We start from the raw sequence: 22,878 nt of genomic DNA, 5'->3' as shown, positions 1-22,878 counted from the left end.
GACGGTGGCTCAGGGGGGACAGGTTTAGGTGAGGAGTCGGGAGGGAGTGTAGGGGAGTTTGGGGACCCGTGGATCATTTAAAATGAGAGAGTTGCCATTTTTCTAGAAAGAAGGATGGAATTGACACAAGAGCCAGTTCTAACTCTTGGTCCATTGCTTCTCCCCCTTTTTCATTCTGAATGAGAGGAGCAATCAGTAGCGGGTTTTGAGCAGAGAAATCACCTACCACCCCGACTGCTCTGATGCGGAGAGGAGGGCAGAATACTGAGGGCAAAGAGTAGAAGGTGAGAGAGCAGCCAGGGGCCACTGCAGAAAGCAGGAGGGATGATGGTGTTGGGGGCCCGGGAGGGAGCAGTGGAGGCGGGAGAAGTGGTTGGACTCGGGATATATTCCAAAAAGCGACCTCACACAGCTTCCCATTGGGTTGGATGTGACATATGACAGAGGGGGAAGAGATAACGAAGACTCCCAGGTTTCAGTCCTGAGCAACTGGGAGGATGATCTCGCCACTGGTTGCGATGGAGACTAAAGAAGCATGCCTTCGGAGGAACGGATAAGGAGCTTCATTTTGGACAGGTTGCGTTAGATATGTCTGAGCAGCTGAGCGCGTGAGTTGGGAGCTCAGAAGTGTTTCAGGCCAGAGATATAAATATGGGAGCTGTCAGCGTGTGGATGTTTAAAGCCTTCCGCCTGGAGATCTCCCAGGAGAGAGTGTGGGTAGTTTTGAGAAGAGTCCCTCCCTAATCTCTCAGACTTGGGTTTACTGTGTGATCTTGAGCCAGTCCTTCTACCTCTTGAGCCTTTAACTTGTCTGTAGAAATAGAGATTGAAGAATTTGATCTTTAAGATCCTGTCCTGCTCTGTGATTCTACAGTGGAGGGTCTTTGAGATTATTCACTACATGGGAGCTGCAGACTGGTGAAAAATGGTTGCTGGCCTCTATCAGTGCTGTGCCCATGAGGATGAAGACCTGGATGTGCATGAGATTTCACAAGACTCAACGAAAGTCTTGCGCACCTGGAGTGCGATGTCACATTCTTCAAGCTGTGAAACTGGAGTCATCAATAAGCAAGCCCTTGATTATCTCCAGTTTTCTGCAACAGGAAGTCAGAGCTATTAGGAAAACCATTCCAACCAGAAATCTCAGGAGAACTGGCGTGACCAGTGGAGTCAGCCTCTTCTGAGATCACATTACCAGGAGATTGTTTGCAGCCCATTTATCCACCAGCAGGAAAATGGACTCCTGATAATCTGCTAGGCATCCTCTTCCCTATCAACAAGGTCACTGCCATTCTTGCTGCCCCAAGCCCCGTAAATGTGATTATTTGCATTACGGGGAGACAGGGCCTGTGTGCTTGGGCTAAACATCTGCCCTATTTACAATGTCTTCAGCTGGTGTTTTAGAGATGAGGCCCTGGAGAATGGAGAACCTTTGTTTCCAGGTCATGCAGGCTAATTTAGGGGAGAACAGAATGAAGTGGAAACTACAATGCACTGAAAAGTTTCGTTGATTGGACTGAAAGCTGCCTGGCACCCAAAGGTCAAAATCAGCAGATGGCTGGAACATGTGCTGATGAGACCTATGCACGCAGCGCTCCCATAGGTGGTGGCTGTCATGACTAAAAGCATGAATTTTGGAGACACACTCCCTTGGCTCAAATCCTGACTCCGTCATTTTTTTTTTTTTATTACCTTAAACAAGTGAGTTAAACCTCTGTGCATCTTGAAGCTCCAAATGAAAAGTGGGTGCAATAATGGTACCCACTTTTCAGGACTGCTCTGAGGATTATATGAGTTAACATGTGTGAAGTCCTTAGAACAATGCCATGCCACTGTGAGTCCTTCATGAGGCTTGCTGTTCATAAGGACAGATCCCTTAGCCAAATCCCCTCCTACTATTTGAGAAATCACCTGGGACACATCTAGATTCAGAACTCCTTTGGTACATGAGAGGCAGAACTCAGCTCACACACACCTTAGCTCTCTTCACCTCTCTTCTCACTCCTTAATCAGGTAAAGCCAATAGTTACTGACTGGGTGTCTGCAGTGTGGGCAGCTCTGGGCTGGAAGCACAGATGCTTACAATCAAGACATGGAGCCAACACACAAGCGTGTGACTTGCTAAGAGGTGCAAGTGATGGGGAGAGGGTCAAAGGGCAGCACATGATTAATGACCAGACCCTTGGACAGACAATGAAGCAGGCAGGGATGTAAACAGAGTATCAGCAGATCATCTTGGAACGCTCAGGAGAATCAACTAGAACTTTCAGAGCTTACAACTGTGTCCAGAAGTCCAATGAACTACAAAAAGCAACACATATTTAGCAAGCTAAGCAAGTCAATGATAACATATCCATAAAGAGAAAAAAGGAAGGAAAACCTTGAAGTCTGTTGAAAACGAAAGAAATGTGAGAGGAACTTGCTCTACCAAATTTGGTGTTGATATAGGAATAAAGAAAAAGATTGATGGAACAAAATCCAGATGTGCAAATTAATGCATCTTCTGTATTAAGAATAAGCAGTTAAACCCAGAATAGAAACAAATCCAATTTTCAATAGCAGTGATATATAGCACTTAGATATTATTACAAGAAGTCTTTGAGATTCACATGAATAAAACTATGAAAAGAATGAACCAAATAGTAAGATAACATAGCATATTCCTGGAGAGAGTTAGTATTGACTAGATATCTACTTCCTTTCTTTCAATCTATAAAACGTGGTGTTCCATGAAGTTATCATGAAGACAGCTCTCCAAAGTGAATTTGGAAAATAAAGTCATAAAATATTTTTTTGAAAAAGAAATGAAAGTATGGAATTAGCTCTGCTAGGTATTCTCACCCTGTTATATTCTCACAGAATTATAACTAAAGTGTTGGCTGATTAGAAAGAGAGCAATTCAATAGGAAGTTGGGGAAAGACTTCCATAGATATAAGACTTTACAATGTGATGAAGCTTGCATTTCCATTATTTGGAGAAAGATAGATTACTCAGAAAATGGTATTCAGACCATTTTGAAAGTGCCTAATGATCTGGGTAAAAATATTAAACCCGATTCATAGCTCATTTTGTATATCAAAATAAATTCTGGATGCACTGGCAAATTAAATGTACAAAATATCTAAGTCCTGGAAGAAAATTAATGAATGTTTACATACTATTGGGGGATGTGTAAACATGACAATAAATACAAAAAGTACAAAGGAAAACTTTGCTGAATGTGAAACATTAATGAAAAACTTTTCTTCCAATATCTCTCATATTCGTTCATTTCTCAATTCCACAAACTTACGCCAACTATCACTTGTTGCCTGTATTCATTTACTCATTCATTCATTGAGTGCCTACTATGTGACAGATGTTGGTACCAGTGAAACTGTAGTTAAAAAGGTGGGGGGCAAATCCTAGCCCTCTAGAGCTTGCATTGTAGTGGGGCACACAGAGTGAAATAAACAGGATAAATAAGTTTCATAAATAATATGTCAGATTGTGTTGTTTGGATTTTTAAGAAGAATAAAGAAAGCAAAGGGCATATGTTTTGCGGGGAGTAACTTGCAATTTTAAATAGAGTGGTCAGGAAGTCTCCTCTGAGAAACTGACATCTAGGCAAAGAATTACAGGAGGAAAGGGGATGATTTCTGTGGAAAAGAGCAAAGACCCACAGCCAGATATGTGCCTGACTGTGTTTGGGGATCCTCAAGGAAGCCTGAAAGTGAGGGAAAAGAGTAGTAAAGATGAAGTCAGGGGAAATGTTAGCCCGGGGCGTGGGCTGATCACAGGGGCTCTTGTTTCCCTAGGGTTCAGATCCAAATGGGCCTCAAACCAAGACTCAAAAGCAAGTTACCCAATTCCAGGGCTTTCTATGTGCTCCTCAAGCCCAGCTGGTACAACTACACTCATCCACCTGTACTCTGTGCCCTGAGGCTTGAGTCACCACTGGGAGGAAGGGTCACGGGTGTGACTGCATGACGCAGCCCCAAACTAGATGCGCACTGAGCACAAATGGGGCACCATTAATAATTAGTCCAGGACATAGGGACCATCCAGCAAATGGGGACTTGTGGCCACCCAAGTGGACACCATGTTTGCACAGCACTTTACGTAAGATTGCAAAAATGCCTATTGTCTGCAGAGAATGGGGACAGGGCAATGAGCCAATGGGTTGAAACCCATTGCCAGCTCTGTGACTCTGGGAAAGTTATGTGCTTCCTCTGGGCCTCGGTTTCCTCATTTGTCAAATGGTGGGAGCAATAATAACCGCTAAGTTTCAGGGTTTCTGTAAATATGCAATGAGGTGATGCATGCAAACCTCCTCAAACTGTGCCTGGCATGTGTGCCCACCGTAAGGATTGGCTGTCATCATCATGGGTCCGAAACAGGTCTCAAAGGTCTGAAACAAAAGTGTGGGCAGGGCTACTCTAAGGAAGAATCTGTTTTCTAGCCTTTTCTGCTTTCTAGAAGCCCACCCGCATTCCTTAGCTCATGGCCTTTTTCTTCCGTTTTCAAAGCCAGCAACATCAGACTGAGTCCTTTGCGAGCTGCCATTTCTCTGCTTCTCCCTCCTTCTGCCTCCTCGATCTACTTACAAGGATCCTGTGATTACATGGGGCCCACCCAACTAAGCCAGGATCATCTCCCTGTTCTGAGGTTAGCTGATTAGCAACTTCCATTCCCCTTTGCCATGTAACCTAGCATATTCAGTCTCCAAGGATTAGGACACAGTCTTCTTGGGAAGCCATTACTCTGCTTACCCCAGGGGTAATTGAAATTACATCCCTTCTTCCCATTCCACAGGTGGGACCACTGAGGCCCTTGAAGAGGAACTGAGCTGCCCAAGCACTATCACTGGTCAGCACAGTGGTCAGACTCCACCTGTAAACCCTCATTCCCAGGCCTCAGCTTTCCCAGGTAGAGAACATTCCACATGGTATATTTCGCAGCTGGGGATTACTGCATTACAGTGGGTAGCCCCTGATGCTTTTTCCTAAACTGCTCAGCCCAAGGTCTTTCCTCTTGGTAATAAAGGGCAAAAGTAAACCCAGTGAGTCAGTGACTCTCTGTTGCTGGAAGTCACACTAAGTTCAACAATAATAATTATAGGAGTACCCTTCCCACATCAGATTCATTGCAGAAACTATTCCAAAACAAACGTCCGTTTTCCACCATAGACTAGAAATCGCTATTGCAGCTGTGCTCAGGGCAGATGGCTGCTGCATCTCAAAGGTCACTCAGGAAACTTCATCACAAGCACACCCCCCTCCACCCGGGCTGGGAAAGGATGAGCAGGCGGGTAATTTATACACATAATTATCCTCAGGGAGGGAACAGATGGGAGGCCTTCTCCCGGGGACATGGTGTACAATGTCCCGTTTCTCACCGGGGCAGCAGGGACAGTTCCAATTAACCAACTTCCCATGAACCAGCCCCCAGCAGAACTCGGGGGAGGGGAAGGAAGGAGAGAGATGCCCAGTGTTTGCATTGCATCTGTCGCTGCAAAGTACTGGCTTCAACGCCTAATGTTCCCAGCACAGCTTGAAGCGACGTGTCTCGGAAGCCCAGAGTCGGAGGCTGCCGGTGAGGCCTGCACTACCTCCAGCACAGTCCTCAGCCAGGAGCCAAGTGTTGACAGGGGTGCTCTCTGCCCTGTGTGAGAACACCAGGCACCCCATAGGCTCTGGCCCTGACCTTCAGGAATGTGTGGTATAACTGGGAAAGAGCGGCCCAGGAGCAGGCAGTGACCACTTAACTCAGGCTAACAGGAGTTCCGTGGGGACCGTGGAGCGGGAGAGGACGTGCCCTTGCAAGGGAGACCAACCCAGGTTCACATTCCTGCTAAGCCCCGAACCTAGCTATGACCTTGGGCAAACCATGACTACCGTCTGAGCCTCAGTTTCCCTGACTAACAAAGACATGCTGTCAACAACACCTGAGAGGGTGTGGACGAATGACTGAGGTGACATACATCAGGCATTTCATTAGAGTCTCTTTCCCTTTTCCTTTTTCACTCTGATTTCTCAGAAGAGGAGGGGAGTCCATTCACTTGGGGTAAGAAGAGAAGAATTTACAGTGGGGGGGCAAGGTAAGCTAAGCTGGAAAGGATGTGGCAGACACTGCTAGTTGCCTTCTAAGTACCCACTTCTCCCTCCTGCCCACCAGGACCCTGGCTTCATTCAATCTGGCATTGTGTCCAGCTAAGATCCTCAGTTTCCCAGACTCCCTTGCAGCTAATAGAGGTCACATGACCCCATTTCAACCAGTGAAACATAAATGGACATCTGTGACGTGGGGACCACCCTGCCTCCTTCACTCCTTCCTGCCTGAAGGTGAAGCTGCCGCTTCAGAGCCAGAAGGTGATGAGCCTGTGGAGGAAAGCCAGCACACTGAGGATCCAAAGAGGGAAGGCAGAAAGAGCCTGGTCCCCGGAACATCCATGACTGACAGCACTGGCTCTGCCCTGCCTGCTCTGGGCTCCTTATGATGTGAGAAAAACAAACCCTCCTTCATTTTGGACACTCTTAGTTGGGTTTCCTGTCACTTGCAGCCGGGATGATTCCTAAATGATGCCAGAGTGCTGTCACAGCAATAGTGAGGAATGGGACGGGCACTCCTGCAGCGAAGTAGAGGAGCCAAGTCCGCACAGAGGCCAGAGCTGCTCCTTCTCCCCTCCTCCCCGGGAAGCTGCCAGTGACCAGTCACGGCAGTCCACGCCCTGCCTAGGAGCAGCCTGGGAAGGAGCCTGTGACCCACTGCTGACCATAAGCCTCATGGGAAGTATTCCAGGAGGAGATTCTAGAGAATGCTTTCAGACTCCTAAGAAAATACCTAAGAACAGACTACGCCCCTCTCCTCTCTCTGACATTTTTTTTTTTACATCCAGAACTGCCTGGAACTGTGGGCAGCCAACTTGTTATCAAGAAGAGAGTTGCCCACAGGACAAAACTGATGCCCCAAAGATCACAGAGTAGAAACTGGGAAAGGCTCAGGCTCCTAATGAGGTCCTTGGGCCCCTGGATTGACCCAACGGCAGCTACCGGAACTCCTATGTGAGTGATAATAGTCATTGCAGTCATCATTGCCGAAAACACTTGAATTTGGGTTAACTGTTACTTATAGCCAAAATCATCCTTATGGGTGATTTTGTATTTGAGGAAAATACCTTGTATTTAAGCAAAAAAGATCAATTGATCATCATCAGTTAGCAAAGCGGATAGTGGGTGGGTGTTTTACGTTTTTGCATACATGGCTTTCTTTTATCCTCTAGATTAATCATAAGCACTTGCTTGAGGGCAAGACTGTATCTGTCTTTGGTTAAGTCAGACAGCACAGCTTGAGGTTAGAACATGGCCTGTGCGTCAGACTGCCTAACTTTAAATCTTGGTTCTGCCAATTTCTTGCTTTACAACTTTGAGGGAGTTGTTTAAACTCTTCTTACCTTGCTTACTTTATAGAGATAGCACTTACTCTATGGGGTGTTTGTAAGGATTAAATGACATAACACATGTAAAGAACAGTTCCTGGCATGTGTAAGTGCTGTATGAGAACCGACAGTTGTCATATTGATACACAGGCAGACGGCACTGTTGATCCCAAATGATTTTCTGTTGTTACAGCAATAATATCCCCATATTACAGATAAGGAAATTGAGTCACAGATAATTAAAGGTATTTGTCAAAGATTTGCAAAACTGGTAAGCAGAGAAGCTGGTATTTGAGCACAGGCAGTGGGGCTGCAGGGCCTGATCTCTTAACCATGGCTCTATTCTAGATCCTTCACATGGTGGTCAAATTGAATGACCCAGACAGCTAACCAGGGTAGCCATTAAGTAGGCTGGAATCCATCCTGCTTTGCTGGTGTGTGAATATAGTCAAATACTGGCAGCAGCCTGCTCCTTCTTTGCCAGCTCTAGTCATTTCAAAGCACCACTATAATTTCTCTTTTGCATTTTGGAGCCACTGAATGGGTCAGCAGGTTCACAGTTACAGAGGGAACCCAGCCAAATCCCCACCATCTGGCACCACCCGAGACACAGCATCTGCTGTGGCCCTCTGCATGAAGCATCCCTCAAAATGCCGCCAAATGAGATCCTAAATGCCCCCCTGCCAAGGGCAAATGGTCCCCGAGGTCCCTGCTGAGGAGCGCCAGTTCCCCACAGCTGACAGATTCCCCATGCCCCGGGTCTTTGGCTTCCTGGGCCAACAGCTCAAAGAGGACCAAGTGTGAATGGAAGCACTCTTTCTTTTTCAGGTTGGAACAGTGCCCTTAGGGTGGGAGGAATGAAAAAAATAATTGACATGAGACCAGACTGCAGACATGGGGCATGAAGGTAGCACCTACCAGGTCCAGGCGCTATATGTCGTGCCAAGAGCACAAAGATAAATAAAGCCTAGTTCATGCCCTTAAGGTGCTCACAGTTTGGAGAGCAAGGCAGACAGTAAACAACTAATGAGGGCAAAATACAGAGCATTCCCTGTGTGCCAGACAGTTTTAAGTATGAATACATTTGGTCTCCACACCTACTCCATGAAGTGTGTCCTTTTCTCACTGCCATTTCCCCCAGGAAACTGGGGCATACACAGAGAAGGTAAGTCACTTGCCCAAGATCACACAGCTAATAGGTGGCTAGAGCCATCTGGTTCCAGACACCTGTTCACCAGCCACCCCGCTGCCTGTAGCATTGAGAAAAAGCATGACACATGTTTTAAATAAAAACTGGATGAGGGCATCCTGGAAGCCCCAAGGGGAAGGCAATGAGCCCTCCCCACTGGGAGGGGGTTGCTCAAAGGGAAAAGGAGTCATGAGAGGTGGGCGGATGCAGATTTGGCCAGGTGATGGGGGTAATGACGATAAAAGTAACGGCAGCTAACATTTACTGTGTGCCTACTATGCGACTCATCCGAGTTTACTCAGTTACTCTGGACAACACACTTAAGAGGGTCACCATCACTGCCTGATTTTACAGACAAGACAACCAGGCACAGAGAGATCTGGTGACTTGCCTAACCTCAGGTGGCTGGGAAGAGGCAGAGCCAGGGGGTCTGGCCTCAGAGCCTGTGACTTCACCACTAGACCAAAGGGACAGGGAGAGGAGAGGACATGGCTGCAGCCTGGCCTGGGTGGGGAGTGAGTCACAGTGCCTGGCACGGTGGGGGCAGGCTGTGGGTGAAGGGGCCTGGAGGGAAAGAGGATTGAAAAAGGGGTTGTGTTCAATCTGAACATGGTTGAGAGATGTCGACAGTTTCTCCAAAGCAGGGTCACATCCCTTGTTCACTGGAGATCTGAGTTCTGGCTGTGGCTCTGTGGTAAATGTGTAGCCATGTCACTAAGACTCAGCTTTCTCGTCTGTGAAATGGGAACGTCAGAGCTTGAAGTAAGACATAAGTTCCAGGGCACAGTGTGATGTAAGGGAATGAGAAGTGAGGAGTCCATCCTTGGTACGCACTTGGAGAAAAGTGCAAGATGGGCACCAGGCATGAGGCTGCAGGGGAGAGTGAGGCTGGGTAGGTGGGGAAACCAGTGAAAACTGTAGACAGGAAAGTGATGTGGTTTGTATCAATCAGGCTTCTTAATTACAAACAACAAACTCCACTCTGACCAAGCAAAACTGAAATTCATTAAAGGATAGCAGGCAGCATGAAGAATCTTCCAAGGAAACAGAAAGCCAGGACTGGGGAATACAAGCCAGGAGCTGCACCTGCCCACAGGGCACTGGACCCCAGAGAGTGCAGCCCACTCCCCCAGAAGGACCAGATGCCTCCATGGCCCTGCTTACCAGAACCTTAATTCTATTCATCCCAGCATACGCCCTTTGCAATCACGGTCTCAAATGAGAGGATCTGATTGGAGAATCCAGTCACGTGGCTTCCTCTAGCAGCAAGGGATGCTGGGAGAATGTCACCTGGGGAGGTGGGAACTGCATTGTGGGAAACTCTCCAAACACGGGCTGGGTGTTCAGAAGGTGTTGGGCAGCCCCCAAAACTCAAATGGCCCTTCCTTCCATGGTCCAATTTGCACTGTAAATTTCTCCAACAGGAGCCTGAAGTGGGATTTTCGAAGTACAAGACTAGAGACCAAGGAAACCAGTGGGAAACAAACAAGGGACAACCCGAAGCAGGCAGTGGTGTCCAAGACACAGAGAAGGGGGTCGTCCTAGGAAACACTCAGGAGGTAGAATCAGCAAGACTTGAAAATGAGGAGCTAAAACTATCAGGGGCCCCAAATGGACCCACAGGGATGGCCAACATTTGGGAGCGTTACAATCCTGCCTGTGCAAAAACAATGAGGTAGGAAGGGATGCACACCATCAGGGATGGATGTTGGGGGAAGGGGCAAGGGGGGCTTTAGCAGTTCTACTCACAGTACTTCAGTCTTCTTGCACCCTTTGCAACAGGAATGCACTCGTTTGCCAGCATTCCTTTTTTGCTCTTCTGCTCAGGTGTTGCTTTTCAAGAAAATAATAGCCACAGAGGCTTGGCAGGGATGGACACTGAGATGCTTGAGGGGGCTGAGGTCTGTGGTTTGTGCACCTTTTAATCCCACAAGTCTTGGCATAAGGGCTGACCCACCTCAGGCTCTTGGTGACTGTTGATCACAGAATGCCCAGTCCGCTGGAGCTAGAACTTCAAGAAGGTCACTTCCACTACAGAAAGAAGGAGAAAAAGAAAAGTTAATTCTGTATCCCCAGGCTTCCTTTTAAAGTAAGAATGTTCTGAAGAGAATGAGCAACATTCCCTGTGTTCACTCAGTGATGTTTTATCATGACTCCCCAGTAAGCCAGCTGGGGGATCAGGGAAGGGGCAGAGACACAGGAAGGCCCTGTCCTCGCTAGCTCTGACCACGTTTTCAACCGCCTGCAAGATTTACGGCTTGGCAGTAAAGTGGGAGTGGAGAAGGGAAGGGAAAGAGGAAAGAGCTCAGAGTCTGGCCCCACCATTTACCAGCGGTGGGATCCCAGGGCAAGTTTATTTAGCATTTGGTGTCTCAATTTCACACTTTTTAAAAAAGGGATGGAGATAACCAAACCCACCTCTGGGTGACAGTGAGATGAGCTGATATACATGCACACTTCAAGGAAAGCCTAACACAGAGCATACTGTTAACCCTTATTATTGTCAGCCTTTTCTTACTAAGTTTTGCCTCTGGGATCTTGCCCTGCTGTTCCCTCACCTGGAATGCCTTTCCTCATGACCTCTCCATGCAGCTCCTTCTCAGAGTGAATGCAGGTTTCAGCTCCACTGTCACCTCCTCTGACCACTCAAACAGCCTTTCCCACCAGAATGCTTGTTTCATTTCCTCTGGGGACTTAGCGCTCTCAGGTAACACCATCTTTACTTCTGTGTCATCTGTCTCCCCACGCCGGAACTGTCCTGCCATGAGGTGACGGGCTTCGGTGGGCACTTTCACTGCATGAGCCCCAAGCTGGGAGCAGCCCCTGGCCCAGAGTAGGCAAACTTTGCCATCGGCAGAGTTTTGACTCGATGTTTTCCTGTCCGGTGTTCCCAGGGTCGGTCTCTCTTGCCTTCACTTGATTCTCCTGAAGGGCATGGTTGTGTCTGAGGAGAATTCTCTGGATTCTTTCTCTGACCACCCAAATTAACTGGTATAATCAGCAAGTTTGGCCTTTGCCAGAGACGCAAAACAGTAGTGGCGTAAACACCATGGGAGTTTCTCGCGGGTGCGGCAGGGCAGCTCCACGCCGCGGTGGTCGGGCTCCAGGCTCCCGCATCCCTAGGGCATCCCCCTCATGCCCACGGCCCGAGATGGCTCACTGCCACGCCGGGACTCCTGCCGCAGGGCCATGATGAGGGGCTGGGCTCTCATCCCTCCCTGCGAGGGCTCCACCAGGAAGCATGCCTCACCGCTTCCACTCGCTCCCACCGGCCAGAGCCTGGTCACGTGGCCACACCCACACCAAGGAGGCTGGGAAATGTAGTCTGTCTTCGGCACACACCCAAGGCCAGCTAGGAGTTGGGGGTTCTGTTAATGTGAGAGAGAATGGATAATAGAGAATAAGCATGGTATCTAACCACCGTCCTTCTCTTGGGCCTTGTTAAAAGCAGTACACTTAGGAGAGGAGAGGAGAGAATGGGCCGGGAGGGGGTCACCAGGGGTCTGCCTCCGCTTAGGAGTGGTGGGGAGGGTTCAAGCTGCTCCTCTGAGCCTTTTCTCTGCCCCCTATTCCTCTCATTCTCACCTCAAACCCCACTTGGGGATGTATCTGAGTTTCTCCTATTAACAGGGTCAGAGTATAGCTGATCTCTCCACCGTCCCCCAAGCTGGCAAGGCCCCTGTGTGCCCCAGCCCTGACCGTCTGGTCCTTCTTCTCTATCGCCAGTGCCAGGCATTCCCACACTTGGTCCCACCAGGTCACACCACTTGCACAGACCTTGAGAAGCTCTCAGCAGCCAATGCTAGGCAGCTCTCCAAACCCTAGCCTCTTGGCCAGAGAAAGAAGAGGGTCACCCCCTTAGTGTCCTTGTATGTATTGTATAGTCTTTAAAAAGAATGTATGAATAGACCACATTTGGTTTATCCAGTCATCTGTTGATGGTCACTTGGGTTGCTTCAACCCTTTGGCTATTGTGAATAATGCTGCTATGAACATGGGTGTATGGACATCTGTTCATGGCCCTGCCTTCAATTCTTTTGGAGTATATACCCAGAAGTGGAATTGTTGGATTATGTGCTAATTCTGTTTTTAGTTTTTTGAGGAACCTCCATACTGTTTTCCATAGCAGCTGTATGTTTTACATTCCTACCAACAGCACACAAAAGTTCCAGTTCCTCCACATCCTCACCAGCGCTTGTTATTTTCTGTTCGTTTGATGATAGTGTGAAGTGGTAGCTCGATGTGACTTTGATTTGCATTTCCCTGGTAATTAGTGATGTTGAGCATCATTTCATGTGCTTATAGGCTATTTGCATAACTCCTTTGGAGATAGGTCTATCCCAGTCTTAGAGCTTTCTGTATTCATTCATTCTGTGGTTTAGTCTCCTGTTCAGTAGATATTCTCGGGCTGTCCTCCCTGCCAGTGGTGTATGGGCTGTGGGTACAATGATGGTGAAGACAAAGCAAAGTAAGCAAGCAAAATAAAACAAAAGCTTCTCGCCTCCACAGAGCTGCCAATTTTAATCTAGTTATAACATGATTCTTGCCTCTGAGGGCTTGTTGTGGGAATGAAATGAAATAATATCTAAGACTCCCAGCAGAGTGGGGGCAGCAGTCAGCCCTGCCCCACTTGCTCCCTGTCCTCTGCACTGTCCCCTCTCCTGCTCCCTCCATCCCCTCTGCCAGTTCCTCCCCACCTGGCTTTATCTGTCTGCCCGGCCTTTGCCCTTCTTTGTGAGCATTTCAGTAGCCAGTGAGTCTCCAGGCTGCTGGGGTCCTGGTAGGGCATTTCCATCCCTCCTTCAGTTTACCTCTCAACGTACGAGAAAAACATTCTGAAAGCACTCACCACTTACCACTTACCTGTCAATCCTGCTGCAGAGCGGGTAAACTCCAAAACCCCATGGCACCTCCATGAAGAAAGCCGCCATTTCTCAATAAAATCCTTTGTCTGGTGTATTTACTGGCATCTCCTATGATCCGGGAAATATGGTGAGACTGAGACAGACAACTCAAATATTTACAAGGAAGATGGGTGAGAAAGCAGAAACTACCATTTCAGACTCAAACACTGGGGAAAAGTTGACTTTAAAGCCCGAGGTGTTGGACTCATGAGTGGGCGGTGGCGGTGGTGGGGGTTGGCATGAGTCTAGAGCATGGGTGGAATTTGAGCTGGACATTAAAAGACAGGGAAAAAAAGTGGAGAATAATGCTGATCAATGTAATAACTAATGACTATTTAATCCCTGCTATATTTAAGGGCTTTATTTAGATTAACTTGTTTAATCCTCATGGCTACTCTAGAAGGTGTTATTAAACCCCTTTTCTAAAGCATGAAATTGACCCAGAGAAATGAACTCATTTTCCCAAAGTCACAATACTGTTGAGGGACAGATTTTGTCACAGATGCAGGATAGGCACCCAGGCGATCTCTGGCCTGCCTTGATGTGCTGAACTGCTGCACCCCCACTGCCTCAACCCCGCCTCACTACTCCAGGGCAGGCACACATACTATTCCTTGGATTCCTAGTCTAGGCCTTTCTGGCATGCAGTAGGTGTTATTAAATATCTGCAAAGGACTTCCAGCTTATAAAATCTTCACTTCTGTTAGCTCATGTCTCTTCCCGGAAACCCTGGGAGGGAAAATCCCTGTTTCATAGACTTGCAGATTAGGAAAATGAGGCATGCTCACAAACCAAGCAGCAGAGCTGGGACTTGAACCTGTATGTTCTGGCAGGTTCCTTGTCCTGGTTTGTCTCCACCAGGCCAGACCAATAGGGGCCTTCAAAGCCAGAGTAGACACAGCACTTGGGCAAGAAAGTAAGGTGGCGGCTGGAGAGGAGTTTTAATGTTGACAGAGAAGTTTTTGAAGTTCTACTGTCCAGTGAAGAAAATAATGTGGAGAGAGTGAAGGAAATAATGCTTAGGAAGGAAATGACAAAGAAGAAACCCTTTAAAATCTGGGAAAAGATCTATCCAGGCAGTGAGGATCCTATGTGCAAAGGTCAGGCAGGAATGAACTTGGTGTGCCCAAGGATCAGAAAGCCTGCCAGTTCATCTGGAGTGTAGTAAACATGTTATGGGGAACAGGAACACAGAGAGTTGAAGCCAGGGAAGTTGGTAGGGTTTTACTTTAGATGCAGTAACCCCCCAGGAGGGCATTAGCAGGTGAATGACTTAGTCTGATAGATCTTTTTAAATTCTCACTCTTGCCATTATATAGAGGATGGGTTGGAGAGTGCAGAATGGAAGAGACAAGTTTGATGGCCCAGGTTAAAGTTGGTGGTGGTTTGGCCCAGCATGGAATTGATGGTGATGCAAAGAAGCAGACAATGCAGGGCCTCTTGTGGAGAGACCTAAGGTAGAGCCTTGGGATTTGCTGATGCCTTGGAAGGTAGAAAGAAAAAGGAATGTGAGCAATCAAAACATTGACCTTGACTCATGGACAGCCAGCAAAAACAGCTTCTGGAAGCTTCTCCCAATGGATTGGGACAGTCTCCCAGCAGTAGTTAAACAAGTCATTTTATGTCCTTAGAAAGATGTGAACAGGGCCCTGATAAATGACCACCTTCTTCTCTAGGCTTCTCCTTGGGGCTCATTTCTATGTGTCCAGTGAGGGGACAGGCCTCAGAGGCTGCCAGTTTTCCCAGTTCTCTGGAGGGGTGCATTCTGTGCTGTCTGCTGCTCCTAGATGGAGAAAATTCAAGACAGAAGGGAAACCTGTGTGGCCACCAGCCCCCTCCCGTCCCCCACCATGGTCTTCACAGGCCTATGTGTCCCAGCGCCCAGGGGCCCATACACAGGAGGCTCTGTGAGCTCTGGGCCCACAGGCTCCAGCACTGGATCCCCTCACCAGCTTCTGATGGTTGATGATCGGGCCCAGGACTCTGCCAGCACGGAAGTCTTGGAGGTATGCATTCAGATGGCAGGTGGGGCAGGCATGAGTCCCCCAGTGTACCTTTCCACTGGAACAGGAGTATTTAGAAGGCTGTGGACATCCCTCTGCAAAAGCAACTGTGCAACTGTGGGAGGTTGGGGAGTGACTGTGGCCTTTCCCCACCACTCTTCTCTTGATGGCCACTTGCAGGACTCCTAGAATCTAACAGACTTACTCCCCCAGTCCCCAGTTTCCTGGGGTGCAGGCATTTTGTACTCCACCTAGGCTTTCCACCCCAGGTGTGGGAGTTTCCTGCCTTCCTCCCATAAAATCTTCTGCATTTCATTTTATTTCATCAACAAAGACACTATTCTTAGAATTTAACTAATCGGATTACCAAATGTGCACAAAAGTGTAAAAGAGCCATTGGCTATGCAGTACATGACTTGGAATCCTGTCCCAACACCCTTCCTAATGAGCTTGGGAGGTGAGAAAGCCCTGGAATGATGACAAGACTCCTTAGCAGCCAAAGGAGCCTCTCTCTTTGGCTTATCAGAAGTGTGGAAAGAGGAAAGACAGCAACCTCACTACGGTGTAATCCACCATCACTTAAACTCTTTCCTTGGTGTGTTCCGTAAGAGTGGACACAAAAGCATTTTGTAAACTCCCAGGGCTGGGGAGGATGGCAGCATGAGCATCACTGGGTTTTTCCATGAAGCTGGACAGGATAATATATCACATAAAAATCAATGTTTTTTTGTGGCCACTACTGCTGCTTGACAGAGCTGACTGGGGCACAAACCCTGGGTAAGCCACACCATCTGTGGAGCTGTGCTATTTCTGACCCTCAATTCTGGGGTAACAGAGTTTTAGCAACTCTCCAAATTCAAGTGACAGTTTGAAGTGGGGCAATGTAGACACCATTGTAATAATCGCCATTTATTGGATGACAGAGACTGTGCTGGCTTTGGTAACTGAAAACAGTAGTGATCTGCTTCAGGCACAGGTTGATCAAGTTACTCAAAGGTTGCCATCAGGAACTGGTTTCTCTGTCTCTTAGCTGTTAGATAGATTTTTCCCTCTGTAGCTCTAGCAAACCCTTCCCTTCTCAGATTCAAGGCGTCTGGGAAAGAGTGAGCATCTTTGTGCCAGCATTAATCTATTCATTTCGCAAATATTTATGGAACATCATTTTGTTCCAGAACTTTTTCTAGATGTGGAGGAAACCTGAGACAAAACAGATGAAAACTCTGGCCTCCTGAAGCTTACGGTCCAGGGGGTCAACTGAAAAGAAATGTATTAACAAATAAATGTATGAAAGATGTCAGGTCGTGACAAACGTAATGGAGAAAAATAGCACAAGGCAAGGAGATGGAAAGACAGGGGTGGCTGTTTTAGAGCAGCCAGGAAAGGCTGCTTGAGGAGGTCAATTTTTAGGAAGGGCCTGTGTGAGGCAAGCTCTGTGAATACTGGAAGGAAGAACGTCTCAGGCAAAGGGCCACTGAGAGCAGAGGTGCTGCAGAGGGACCACGCCACGCAGGTGTGTGGGTAGAAGAACAGCAGGTGGGGTGGCTGGAGACAAGCAGTAAAGGGGGGGGGTGGCAAGGGACTGGAGAAGCAGGGAGGAACCCCAGACCGGTCACGGGAATTTTTCTCTACCTGTGAATGAGCAGCCAGTGGAGGGCAGAAAGCAAGGGTGAGAAGTTCTAATCCGCACCCAAAGGATGCTCTGGTTGCAGCAAGTCTCACGGACCTTTGGGGCCATGAGCTCATCCCTCAATCTTTCCTGAGACTGTGAATGGGAGGCCTTGGTGGGCTGAGGGCTGTGCTGAGCAGGGGTTCTCCAGAGAAACATCCAGTACTACCAGCAGGAATAAGACGAATGGATTCCAGGTGGCTGAAATAATGGGGTCCACCCCAGCAGCCCTCGAGCTCACTGTCAAGAGTCACCCCCGGGAACAATCCCAATGTCTCCTCTCCACGTGTCTGCTGACACACACGTGGGGCCAGTTCAGCGACATAGGCTGTCTGCACCCTCCATTCACATACTTATGTCCAGCCCACACAGTCCCTTTTTGTCCAGGCCCTGAGCAAACAATGGGTTTCACATTACACACACACATGCACACAAGAATATGTGACAAAGACCACACTGGGCCTGCAAAGTCTTAAATATTCACTATTTAGCCTTTTATGGAATAAATTTGCTGATTGTAAGCCATGTAGGGAGGGCCTTTCCTTCCCTCCATCTCTGCATCTCTTCCTGGACCAGGTCCAACGGCAACATCAGATCGCATCATGATGTAACCAGTCCACCCGAATGCCAGTACGTGCAGTGTTGCAGAAGCGTGCGGAGAATCTGGTTTTGCCATCCAGGTTTCCATATGCGATAGTCATGGTAGATGGCTGGTTCTGCAAGTCACATGGGACATTTGCCGTTCATTCCCACACAGCATCCATTCTGCTTCTGTGGCTCCCAGCACCCCCTGTTTACTGTTGGTGACACTCCCTACTCTTACTCTTGAGTTGCCTGGGGTATCACCCCAGGTTCCAGAAAGGAGCTCTAAACCCACCCTGGGCCATGAGTTACACTGTGTGACTTCTGTTGAGAAACAAGGTGAGGATGGCAGGTGACAGATCGGGATGGTGTCTTCCATTGGCCCCAGAAGTAGGAGGGCCCAACCCCAGATGCCATGGCGTGAGCCCGAGCAGAGGAAGGGAGAGCCAAGAGACGGAGGAAGAGGGAGCCGGAGTCTGGTGACATCAGCCCACCCCCTCAGGAGCTCTTTGTCATCTAAGCTTGTCCTCTTCCCAGCTGTGTGACCTTGGTGCAAGAACTGTAGATGTGACCAAATCAGACCACTTTGAGAGTAAATGGGGGTGCTCATATCACTATTTGGGGGCTTTCCCAGGTAAGCCAGGATGGATGGTCATCCCAGATCTGGGCAAGTTACTTAGACCTCATTCTCTGAGATTCTTCATCTGAGAAAATACCTGTCTCTGAAGGGATGCTATGAGGATTACATTAATTGGCACATGTGAAGTACTTAGAAGACTGCCAGGCACACCACGAACTATTGAAACATGTTAGCTCTTGTCGCTGATGTTGTTTTCATTATTGTTTGTCCTCAAGTACCTCCTGTATTTAGACAACTTCTTATTTTATGGGCTCATGTCCCCGCAGATGAGAAGGTGGAAGCATGTTTCCCCAGATTCCCTTGCAGCCAAGGTCCAGGAAGGCTCACACAGATCCTTGTTGGTGAGGGGACACAGGACACATAGGTCTCTGATGGCATCAGTGTAGGGGATCTAGTCCTGGTCCCTGGGCTCAACTGCCATGTTCCCAGGAGGGGGTACAGTGGTGTTAGCTCTGGTGCAGCTCTATACAGCAATTTCGGATGTCGCTCCTGGTTTCAGAGCTGCCAGACTTGATTCTTTTCCCTTCCCAGAGATTGTGTGACCATATGATAGCGTCCACTGGCCCTTTCACACTTAAACAGGTGACATTCATTTCTCCTGCTTGTAACTAACCCATAAACCAGTAAAAACCCCTAGATCCAACCATATCTGGTTGTGCTTGAATTCTTTTCAAATGTTTAGTGTGCTGCAATCCAGTTAAATAATTCAAAGAAGGCATTAAAAAGCCTTCTTTGTCTTCTCCCCTTGTCTTCTAGTTCATTTTGATTTGGATCCCTGCAACTTCCAACCAAAAAGTGTATTAACTAATATATATCTGCTATTAAAATTGGGGGGAGGGGCTGGGCGTGGGGGATGTAGGAAAGTAAAAACCATAGTTCTTGTATAAAACCTTAGAATTATAGTTTCTTAAACACTCCTCTCCCCACCATGCAAATGCCCATGCTCACTCATCAGCCATTTAAATGGAGTTCCTGGCTACAGAAACATAAAGCTAAACATAAACAACAGGTGTCCCCTATCTTACTACTGATATTTCCCAATTGCTGGCTTAGAAAATGCAAAGACTCCTGTCTGTCTGTGTCACCTTTGGCAGGGCTCCAGAAATAAGCTGAATACTTCTGCATGCTTTGAAAGGCAATTATCTCTGGAAAAGCCTACCTTCCTTCCCACGTCGAACTTGTGGTTGCCTGATATCTAGAGTGCTTTGTGGCTATATAAAAAGGAAAAGAAAACACAACAAATTCATAATGCCATGCAACATACAGCCCTCGCCACCTCCCTATAAAAAGTGCAGCCATGAGACGAGCAGGTTTTCTGAATACAGACCTTTGTGAAAATCCCCTAAGATTTCTCCTCTTATCAACACCCCCAAATAATTTATGTGGATATGAATGAGGGTTTCAAGCCAAGAGAAAAAAATTATAGACATCTCTGGACATAAAATTCCCATTCATGCTCAAAGTTTACATTTCTAACATTATTTCCGTATGCCTGTCGAAGCTGGGAGGAAGAAAAGAGAAAAACCGGGCACTCAGGCCAGGATTTTGCCTGTGCTGTATTTTTATGGGCAGGCATGGTGTTTGATGCCACCTTTGAAGGGAGGCTCCTGGCACCTCCTCCTGTAAGGATTTGACTGAGAAGTCAGGCCATCCTCAGATGAGAGCAGGGCCTGTAGGAGAATCTTTGTTATTTTTATTTTTGGGAAATCTAATAAAAGCATTCAGAGACAGCAGTTTTGTGAGTGTGACTTTAAATGTCATTAAAAAAAATACTATATATTGTGAAATTGACCTTTTGTGGCATGCATTTCTATGAATTTTAATGCATGTCTTTGTGTTATGTAATCCCCACCATAATCAGGATACAGGACAATTCTAGCACCCCCCCAACACACACACACACACACAAAGTCCAACCTCTTGTTACTCCCTTCGTCACACACACTCCCCTCAACTTATAACCCCTGGCCGCCCCTTCGTGTTCTCTAGAACTATGTTTTATTTTTTCTTTCTCAGGAGTTCATGTAAGTGGGAAGTATGTAATCTTTGAGACCGTTCTCTTCCCTACAGCTTAATGCCTTCCAGATTGAAAGAAGTGGCCGCAGCTGTCACTAGCTCACTCCTTTCATCGTTGAGTGGTCCCCCGTCTCGGGGACGTACTACAGGCTGTTGAACCACCCACCCGCTGCTGCAGGTCGTTGGAATTGTTACCATGTTTTAGCAATTACAGCGAGAGCAGCCACAAACGTTTGCGGACAGGTTTTTGCGTGAACATCATTTTTTCCTTCCTCAAGGGCAAAAGCCCAGGAATGTGATTGCTGGGTCATCTGGTAAGTGTAGGTTTAATTTTATAAGTAACTGAAAAACTGTTTTCCAGAGTGACTGTACCATTCTGCATTCCTAAAAGCAGGGTACGGTTCCAGTTGCTCCACAGGCTCTCTTGCGCTGGGACCGTCAGGTTTTTAGTACCGCCGTTCTGATAGCTGTGCTGGCAATGCACTGTGGCTTCACTTTGCATTTCCCCAAGGGCTAATGACAGAGAAAATTCTATCATGTGCAGATTTGCCATCTGCATACCCTTTTTTCCAAAGATTCTGTTCAGGTCTTTGCCAATTCTTTAATTGCCTTGTTTGTTTTCTTACTGTTGAATGTTGAATTTTGGGAAATTTTTGAATATTCTAGGTATGTGATTTGTAAACAGTGCCCCACACACACCCCATAACAAAGTTGCCTTCTTTTAATCTTGTTTTCCTTTAACAGTGTCTTTCACAGAATACAGTTTTTTTTATCTTTACAAAATCGATTTTAGTAATGTTTTCTGGTAATTTTTATTAATGCTTTGGTATCATGTCTAGAAATCTTTTCCTAATAGCAGGTCACAGAGATTTTTCCTATTCTTTGCTAAGATTCTATTTTTCCATTTGTTTCATGTGTGTTCGAAATTTCTCAACGGAATTTTATGGGAGCTGCTCTGAAGTCTTTTGTCAGAAAATTTCAATACCTGTGTATTTCAATGTTGGCATCTGTTAATTGTCTTTTTGCCCAAGCGTTGAGATTTTCCTGGTTCTTTATATAACAAAAAATTTTTTGATTTTGCCCTGGATATTTTGCATATTATTTTGAGACTCATATTCTTATTCACATCTTGCACATTTAAGGTTGCTTAAGAGTTTGGGCACGAGAAAATGAGGAAGAGAATGAAAAAAATAGGGGACTGTCCACACTCTCTCTGAGCATTGGAAGCTCCCTTTACTAGAATGGGTTTCTCCTGAGCTCTGTCTTTAGCCTACTGCCCATGTCTGGATTTTGGGATCAGGTCACATGATACCAGAGGTCAAAATATGGCAAACTCACCACCTGTTTGGTGGTGCTTCAAATTCTGGTTTTCTTCCCTGACCCACCTGTAATGACTTCCTCTTTAGAGTCCTCAGTGCTGTAATCTTTCCAGGCTCTATAGCTTTATTAAGTGGGAGAAACAGGGTAGAGTGTTTACTCCATCTTACCTGGAACCAGCACGGGCTGGCATAGCTTTTTAAAACGATGATTCACTCATTCATGCATTCAACAGGCTCATTATAATTTTCCTTGTGTCACAGTCCCATGTATGTTTGCCACCTGTACCACTTAGGGTGTGAGCTTCTCCAGCTCAAGTGACTGGTTTCATGCACCCCCGAGTCTGCCCCAGGACTCAGCATAGGATGGGACCTAGATTAGACCCTTAAAATAGTACTTAATGCTAGTATGTAGCAAGTACCAGAAAATCCATCTCAAACTAATTTAATCCATAAATAATTACATTTAGTTTGGTCTGGTTTGGAACCCATAACAGAGAAGTCCAGAGGAGCAGGCACATGGCAGGTCTAATGAGGGATCTTAAATGATTCGATTTCTCTCATTCATCTCTGCTTTCAGGAATGTTGGCTTCATCCTGAGACTATGTTCTGGAAGCTCTGGGGTCTCTTCTGGTGGCAGCAGAATTGTTCCTAGGAGTCTAGGATACAGATCTTCATGCCATACAAACTGAGGGAAGAAAGGAGTTTCATAGTATCTACTGAGTAAGTCTTAAATTTCTTATGCTTTTGCTAGCCATATTGGGTTACATGCCTATTCCTAAGCCATCATCAAAGCCAAAATGATGGAGTTTGCTGCTTGGCATAAGCTCATATGAGTTTTCTATGTACCCAAGCATAGTATCTGTCCCATCCAAGGCATGTGTCTGGGCAATATAGGTGGGGCAATTTCCCCAAAAGAAAATCAGAGATAATGGAAGAAAGGATAGATGGATAGATAGATGCTTTGGAGATAAATCATTTAGATCAATTTTTGCAAACATCAAAAATGCTAATTCATCCTTACTTAGTAATTTAAAGTGATTTGTTATTCACAAAAGCAGTACGTCTGGAGGTTTAGCCATGAGGCTTAAGATCCCCCTCTGTTTTACCTCTTACTTGCTGTGGTGTGCCTATCTTCTCCTCC

General features: G+C 46.9%; 1 long non-coding RNA gene across 1 annotated transcript in view; it reads right to left on the bottom strand.

Moving 5' to 3' along the window:
• The window catches only part of LOC118920294 (uncharacterized), a 28,875-nt gene extending 17,133 nt beyond the window's left edge, over positions 1-11,742 (bottom strand). Inside the window, exons 1-2 of the long non-coding RNA XR_005027853.2 lie at positions 11,166-11,742; positions 10,565-10,638 (exon numbers count right to left, since the gene is read on the bottom strand). This is a non-coding gene — a long non-coding RNA (uncharacterized LOC118920294). The remainder of the gene's footprint in view (positions 1-10,564; positions 10,639-11,165) is intronic.
• Between the last annotated feature and the right edge of the window lie 11,136 nt (positions 11,743-22,878).

Source organism: Manis pentadactyla, chromosome 5 (genome assembly GCF_030020395.1).
Source record: "Manis pentadactyla isolate mManPen7 chromosome 5, mManPen7.hap1, whole genome shotgun sequence".
Lineage (NCBI taxonomy): Eukaryota > Metazoa > Chordata > Mammalia > Pholidota > Manidae > Manis > Manis pentadactyla.
Note: the sequence above shows the minus strand (reverse complement) of the source record. Positions and strands in the feature narration are given on the sequence as shown.